The sequence below is a fragment of the Vicia villosa genome, unplaced genomic scaffold (assembly GCF_029867415.1).
Source record: "Vicia villosa cultivar HV-30 ecotype Madison, WI unplaced genomic scaffold, Vvil1.0 ctg.001831F_1_1, whole genome shotgun sequence".
Lineage (NCBI taxonomy): Eukaryota > Viridiplantae > Streptophyta > Magnoliopsida > Fabales > Fabaceae > Vicia > Vicia villosa.
The window spans coordinates 387730-396771 of NW_026705741.1; positions in this window are offsets into that span (position 1 = coordinate 387730).

Genomic DNA, 9042 nt, shown 5'->3' on the forward strand with positions numbered 1-9042 from the left:
GCCTTCACCGAGAAGACATCCTCCATCCTATCTTATGCTGCACTCAAATCCGGGTATAAGATTTCTCACCACAAGGGGAAATCAAGCCCTTTCCGGATATAGAACATATAAATATAAACAAGTATAAATGCAGCAAACACATGAAATGACATAGAGGTTACGCAGGACCTCTCTTGTTTGAGGGGGAATTTGGCATCCCTAATTCCTCATTGGGGCTGGACCAGCACAGGTCAACCATTGGTTTGGATGAAAAACCAAGGTTTTTAACATATCCCCAGCAGAGTCGCCATTTTTTTGTGGTGTCGTTTTTTTTACCTCCCCGTTTCACTTGGGAGGACGGCACGCTAGACCCTTCAAGCGAAATATGGAAGGAGAATGCGCCCGGGGCGGGATGAATTTTATTTCAGTTCTTCCTACGATATCACACGAACTTTTTAATTATCCTACGAGTAAGAAAGGGGAAAAAGATCTCAAATAAACCCTAGGAGTTTGCTAAGTGTAGGGATTCACCTAGACTAGAAATTCTGGAGTCCAGGAGGTCGGTTATACATAGGGAAGAGTTTAAGCACCCTACATATCCATAGTACTCTACGGGAACCTTCTCTGTGTCAATGTGATTGTGTTTGTTGCTTATTATTAGGAAAGTTTCTCCTTTGTGTTAGGAGAAGGAATTAAATTGATTTAAAAGAAAGACAGACTGACTATTTTTGGTTTTTTATTAGCTCGATGAGATTCCTTGTGAACCTCATGCCTACATATCCCTAATGGAAGTCAGAGCTTTTTGTAGTTCGGAGAACTAATTAGGGATTTTAATCATTTTTGGTGCCTTGCTTGAAGCTCAAGGTTGAATCTTTGAATTAAATCTCTGTTTACAGTAAAGAGACATGAAATCATCTTTACAAAGAGGTATTTCTACTATTCCACCACAAACATTTTTAAAGTGACAGAAAAGCTAAATTTTGTTTCATTAAGAGAGGGAGCCTACTTGGTTGATCAAGTATGACAGCCAACATGCCTATTGAATGAAAGATTCTCAACCAAATTAGGGAAAGTTGTACAAGTCTGGGTTGTGTGCCAGAGCATGTCTTTCATGAGTCCTAAATGGGAGAATGTTTGAAATGATTGTTTATTTGTAGTGAGATAGGAGAAATACCTACCTATGAAGATGATCTATGTCTATCTATTGTTTGAAAGATTTGATTTTTAGATGGCTTGAATGAAGCCCAAGCTTGAGGCTTTTGATTGATTTATTGACCCTAAGAGATAACTCTACTGGGGATGGACTTAAACTAAAGAGTTTTTGTGTTCCGTATAAAGCCCAAAATTGAGGTTGACTCTAGCTAGAGAGCATTTATTTGATGGATTTTATTTGGTGTTCTGTACAAAGCCCATAATTGTGGCTGACTCTTAATTGGGGAAGTCATTATTTCATGCCTTGTATGAAGCCCAAGGTTAAGGCTGACTCTGACTGAGGATAAACAAATATGGGTCCTAGACTCTTCTAAGGAAGATTAATGATGATAAGGGTGATAGAGACTGTCCATGTCTCTCATTCCAAAAGGTGTACTCAATGTGATATTCAGACATTCTTAGCTTGTTTAAAGTCTGGTTTAAAGAGTGGAAGAAACTCACCAGGATAGTGTAGCGGGGAAAATCTGATATCGAAGCCATAGGATTGACTCGAATCAATATTTCGTTTGAAATCGCCACCGCGCTTCATTGTTTCCAAAGGAAAAGGGAAAAGAACGAAAAACCCAAAGTTTTAAAACAAGAAAGAGATCTTAGGTACAGGTGTTGATTATATGAGAGGAAGGTTTTAAGCACCCCTCATATCTGTGGTACTCCACAGGAACCTTTTTGAAAATCTGTGTCGTGTGTGCTAAAAAAGAGTTTGTTTTATTTTTAAAATAAGCTCGGCAAAGCGTTAAGCTTTGTGCCTACATACCTCCTCGGTGCAATGGAGAAGTCAGAGCTAATGTAGTTCCACTTAAAGGGAAAACGTTTTAAAAACGAATAAACACTTTATCGTCGTCGAAGAGAAATACTCAGCCATTGATCTTGAGCATGAGAACAAACGAGTTCTTTGCATCGCAAATGAAAGAAGGGCTCCAACTCGGATAAAATCAACGAGTATGCCACTAGCTCTCTCACGCGGAAAAGATCCCATTATATCAATCAATTTCAAAATCGTAGGGTATAACCACTCGTTTCGACAATTAAAAGTGTCTAAACTTTTTGAAGGAAAGGCCACTAAGGGCAAAATATATTTTAAAAGAAAAGGTTCTGAAAAGGTTGCAAACATAAGAAGGTTTTTGAAAAAGGAAGAAGATTTTGAAAATTAAAGAAGGGGAGGAGATGAAGAGGCTATCATAATGCGTAAAATAAAAGCTAAGGAAAGAAACGGTCTAACCGAAGAAGAAGCCAACACTTGACATTATGAGTCAAGGTGGATTTCCCATCCTTTGGACTATCAATGCCAAACATTACCACTTGGGGATCCAGATGAATTTATTATCTTAGCACCACTTTGCATTAAGCACATTAAGATTCTGACGAAAATTGGGCAGAGTAACGGCTGTTTTCGGGTAAAATCCTTACATCAATGCCTTGGAATTAACCATCAAGGGCTTTCAAGGAAATACCTGCATGCACAAACAGACAACAATCCAATGCCAGACAGACAGAATAACAGCAGAGTAACAACAGAATAAGGGTCCAGAGGTCCTAAGTCCATAAGTCCGAATCTCCAAAATGCTCAGGATAATAACCAATAGTCCGAAAGAGAGCCTTAAGTGTTTTTTTAGATTTTTGTTATTTATTAGTGTTTTAGCATAAAAGTAAAATATGGTCCAAGTGGACAAAAGAAAATGGCGGAAACATAAACATAGTGTCCAAATGGACAAAGAGAAAATAGCGGAATATAAACGTCCAAAGGGACAAAGAGAAAATAGCGGAATGTAAATATGATGAAATGATAAAATAAAGCGATAAAGTGAGAAATATAAAGAGCAATATAATAAATTGCGGAAATTAAAGTCAATTGTTAGATGTTAAAGATAACCATCTTGAAACTTGTCAAGTATGTTATCAAAGTTAGTAAGAAAGACCGATGGTGAGTGAAGGATGTCCTCAGATTTAAATTCAATAGAAATTTATCAGAAGCTTGATAAAATCATAGCGACTACACGATAAACCTCTATAAGTCTTAAATCAACCGCATACAATTCTCTTCCATATTTGATCTTTTTATGATTCGGGACACGAAATATCGCGCTATGTTAAGCAGATCGCCAAGTGATTTATGTAGAAATCACCCTACAACGAGGCCGGTCAAAACTTTATGTGCTAATGCATGCGAGAAGAACGATATGTAGATCGCTTTCCGAAAGCAATACCGCACGAAAAGAAAAATGGTGAGTGATCTAGTCTTTACCAAGAATCCATAAGAATTCTCAAGGCATTAAGACTTTCATCGAACAAAATAAAAAGAAGTAAAAGATGGAACCACATTAAAAGCTCCTTTCATCCATAATTTCAATCACTTAATTTTGCGGATTTGGATTCTCATCCTATCGACGCCCTAAGTCCATTGAAATTAGAGAGAAATTAGACCTCTAACTTGTGATTCAAAGAAAATATCAAAAGAATGGAGTAGAAGATGAGTTAGAACCAAAAACAAGTCAAAAAAAGGCAAAAAAAACATTCTGCTCAGATGTAAATCAATTTGCACAGAGTGTAAATCGATTTACATAACTCTGTTTTCAAATCTGCGCAGTTTTTCAGTTGTATAAATCGATTTGCACAACACAGTTTTCAAAAAAACAGCAAATAAAGAGAAGAAAACTTGTTTAAACATAAAACCAAACACCTTGTGATCTTAGATCAATTTGTGCACGAAAATGTATCAAGTAAGCAAGCAAATCTCATCAATGTAGCACCAAAGGTGCATCAAACATAAACAACAATGGATCACATCTTGGATCATGGAAAGGATCTAGAATTTTACCAAATCTTCACAAACTTTGAATCTTCTTCAAGAACACACAACTACAAGCCTTGATCTCTCACAATTGATGAAGAAAGTAGTGTTTATGTTGAGGTTTAGCTCTAAATTAGTGAGGTTCAAGAAGTAACTCACTAATTTTTGTGGAAGAAATGAGAGCTTTGAGTGAGGGGTTTGGAAGAGGTGAGGAGAGAAAGAGCAAGAGTTTTCTTGGCTATCAAAGCTTGAAAAATGAAGAGGGGAATGCCTCAATTTATAGCACTTAGGCTTGGGAAATTTTGTGGCTTGGAGTTAGGATTGGAAAATAGAATTAGGCTTGGGAAAAGGATTTGGAGCCAAAAATGAGATCCAATGGTCTTGATGCAATCACATGAGGGTTTATGATTAAATGATGTAGATAATCCAATGTAAGAACTAAGTCATGCTTCCCATGCTTGCAAATGATGTCAACACTTTCAAAAGCTGAATTTTGCCTTCATTTTTCCAAATTCGCACTGGTGCAATCGATTTGCACCTTATGCAAATCTATTTACATTGCTGAAAAAGGAAAAATCTGGGGCAATAACAGTTATGCAAATCGATTGCTGTCTTATGCAAATCGATTTGCACTGATGGCGAGAACAAATCTGGTGCAGAAACAGTTGTGTAAATCGATTTACACCTTATGCAAATCGACTTGCACAGTGAAAATGTTGAAAAATGCTCCTTTGATGGATATTTTGACTTGATACCTACAAAACACAAACATACAAAAGCACAAGGCAATATTTTGGTATTTTGGTTAGTAAAACAATATATACAAGACTAAAACTTGGGTGCTCGATGATTCCCATGCAGATGAATTGTGCACAACATTACAAATAGAGCTCTAAGTTAAAACTTCTTGATTGATGATTGGTATGCAAATGATGTGTAATCTCAGGGTCAAAATTGGGGTATGACAGATAGGCTAAAAGGTAACTAAAGACATGTTCCTATGTTTATAAGAAACCTGATGGGTCCTTGCATACAAGCTCAGGAGGAAGCTGGGAATGCTTTTAAGAAGCCTGTGGGTCCTTGTACAAAGCCAAAGAGGAGGCTAATCGAGGGTCATCGAGGGTCCTTGTTATAGCACAAGAGAAAGCTATGTGGTTTTGAACTTATTTTGGCTCTAAGCAAATGGGTAAGAGGTTTCACCGGGAATAATTCCTCTTTGGGTGGATGTGTCCTATTTTGGGTTCTAAGGCTTTTTTCAAGATGTTTCACCGGGAATAATTCATCTTGAGGGTTTGAATTAAAGATCTCTAAATAGGAAAGAGCCTTCACCGGGAAGACATTCTCAATCCTAGGCCATATTCCTATAATATATATAGTTTAACTGTCCTAGGGTTTACACTCAGACGTAGTTCTAAACAATATATATATAACAATTTATATTTGACAGTAATTTTAAATAAAAGACTGTAAATTGAAAGCTTGTAAAGCCTAACCTGGATGGAGTGGAGGCCTTTGAAGATGTATGTACAAAGCCTTACCAGCAATTTTATTGATAACAGTTGAATATTTATTATAAACAGTTAAGGGTTTTTGAAAACAAAAGAAATGAAGTTGGACATAGGTCACATAGGTATCTGAAGAGTTTCACTGGGAATAATGCCCTTCAAATACCAGAAGAATGTTTTGAAAGCAGAGAGAAGATTTTGTAAATACAGTTTTGAAAAACAAATTATGAAAAGAAAGAAGGTGATGGGACTTACACTCTATTAGAGGCCCAGTACTTTATAGTACTAGTTGACTATGATGAAAACAGTTATTTGAAAAGAATTAATTGAATATATAAGAAAGAAAAAGAAGGGGTGGATGGGACTTACACTCTATTAGATGCCCAAAGAAATGATTTTCTGTTTATGAGAAACAGTAGAAAGATTTGAAATGACACATGGTTTTGTTGTCTAAAAGCCTTAGTCGTCTGTTTAATTAAGGTTTGAAAACAGTTTTGAAAATTGACAAAAGTCAACTTAATTAGGGTTTAGACAAAGTCTATACCTAATTAAGACCTACATGATTAGGGTTTTATCACAAAAATATTTACAAGAGATTAGGTTTTGAAAATCAAGAGAAAACTATATTTAAAGTATTTTAAAATACATAAAAATATGTTATTTTAAACCTACAAAAATATATCAAATAAATAATATTTTTTGTGATTTTTTAGGTTATTCATAAAATAGATATATTAAATGAAAAGTGTGTGAAAAATAAAATGAAAATGATATAATTTGATAGGTGAGTTAATTGGTTGAAATTGTGAAGAAAATTAAAGAAAATAGTGATAAAAAAGATGTTTTGGTCTCACCATGGTTTGAACCCACACCCTTGCAACCAACTACTCAAAACAACAGCACTGGGCCAACGCGCGCTTGGTGTCAAAGGAGTGACTCCATTGAAATACATATGTTATTCAAGTGCATATAACAAAAAAAGAAATAAAATCAAAAGGTCTGGGGCGAGGGGGATTCGAACCCCGGACCTTGGGCACACGCTTCTCACAAACTCTCTTTACCACTGGGCTATAACGATGCAGTCATTTATAAAACAACTTCCACTCAAAATAAAATAAACTCTAACCCTGGATTTTTGAATTTTTGCGCGCCACCACCATTGTCATCTTCAACCTCAAGCTTCGATGATTTTATAATTCCAACTCTCTCGTTTCTCAACCAAATCAGATGATGTAAACATGAATTTTGCTCTATATTTCCTCACGAATCCAGATATGCAACTAATATTTATTTATATTAACTACAACTATCTAATTTTTCAGAAAACACGAAGAACACATAAACCCTAATTTTAAAATTAAATGATGAACAAGATGAATAAATGAATGATGATAGAGGGTTTTCAATCCTCTGATGATGCTGAACAAACTGGTATCGAGATATATAAGAAAGAGTACTTGAATAAGTGAGTTGGGGTTTGAAAAGATACCTTTGAAAATGGAGGTCGTGAGGATGATGGAGAACACCTGGGCTTGTATGAATGATTCTAAAAGCTTCCTTGGAACTCAGTGATGCTAACTGAATACTTATTGCACCTTGAATGCTTCAGTATTGTTCTACCCGACCCCTTCTAGTTGAGCTTCAAGTGATAATGGAATGTAGTGATTCTGCACATACAGATAGGCTGCAACCATCTGAATAGCTTCAATGCATCCTAAGGAACATGTATGGATGCTTAGACTTGCTTGACACCCTTTGAATTATGCTAAAGACCTTCAACTGCTCGAGCTTCAAAATGAAAGTGGTTATGGTGTTTCTCCACTTACAGAAGTGATCCAGGTGCTTGGATCACCTCTAATGAACCTCTTTGAGATGTTAGAATGCTTACTTCTCAAAGAAGAGCTCTGGTTTGAAGAAATCGATTCTTCTTGCCAAAGAACTTTGAAAAACTATAAGCATAAGAGAGAGAAGGAGAAAGCAAGGAATTGAGTTTCTTTGGTGTGATTAATATGAAGGAGAGCACTTTTATTTATAGGCAAAGAGTTCAGTGTAAATGCAGAGGAGTGGGCTTGCTTAGTGAAGTCATTTTGGTTTCTTGGCCATGAAGAAATTCAAGGAATCTTGCAAATGTGATCATTGCATTTTCGAGCTAGCTCCCTATACATTGATCTTTTTTGATCTTAGGGGACAATTCTGATGCAGAGGAGAGTTCCAATTGGTTGGGAGAAGATTCCATTTGGTGATTCATCCATTTGCCATAAATTCCCAAATGTAATCATTACATAATCACATGCCTTTGTTTTTGGGAATATTCTTCAATCCTTATGAAATGTTGAAAATGGATGTATGGTATGCTTGCAGATGTATTATGGGTCGTGTTACATCATTTAGTGAAGCCATTTACACAAAATTGCAAAGTTTCAAATTGTACATGACCTATAATTTTACTCCATGAGGCCAACTTTGAACAAGCATAACTCCTAGCTCAAAATGAATTTGGAGAAGTTTGAGCACAATTTGGAAAGCCCTAAACATCTACTTCAATTCATTAGTTTGGTGTTTCTTCATAATCATTTGGGAAAATTGTGAAAAATGAGCCTAAAATTGGAAGAAAACTAGGTCAAAAACACTTGGAAAAATTTCTAAGTTTTTAAGGCCTATAACTTCCAAAACCTAAATCTCTCAAATGGTTGATCTTTTGAAAAACGTTGCTATGTAAGATGTTGTTTTATTTTGCAATATCTACAACTTTCATGTTGGAAGTTTTTTGAGGTGTGTAGGTGAAATTTTGTGTTCCCATAATGCCCTTAAAAACCCTAATTCCTGACTTTTTGATCCATGATGAACTTTCTTGAATCTCTTTTTCCAAATGACTCTAATAATCATATATTGATGATATTGATCTTAAAAAGTCATGGTTTGGCCAAAAATCCTAAAAGTCAAAGATAATCTTGTACAGTTGACTTTTTCCTGATGAAGTGAGACCTTGGACTTTTGTGATGAATCAAGTTCTCTTCCTCATATGAACCAATTGAAGATATTTGAACCAATTGATAGATGTCCTGGAGCTTTTTAGGGTTTCCCAAATGTGATCCCTGATTACAGTCCATGATGGGCTCAAAACCCTAGATTAGTGAACTAAGCAAACTTGGGCCCAGATGATTGGGTGTCTAATCAATCATAGGTGAACAGAATGAAGCTTTTTGAGTCCTATGATTGTATTAGAGACTAATCCTTTTATTGATTGATCCTTTGCCTGAGCTCTTTTGTTTATGAACATCCTTGATTAAGCACCAGATGAACAAGTGACTGTTATGAGTATCTGTTTTGATTCTGATGAAAAGCCTGAAAGTATGACGTCTCAGGGGGGGTCAAATTTAGGGTATGACAGATCCATATTTTTTTATCCTTAGTCAGTGTTAGCCTTAATCTTGGGCTTTAAACAAGAAGTCTCAACTAGTAATCTTTCTGCCAAAAACCCCTGGAAAGGGCCAGCCTCCATTCATTCTTTCAAAAGACAATCTAACCAGTCTCAATCAATAAAAAACATATTTCACA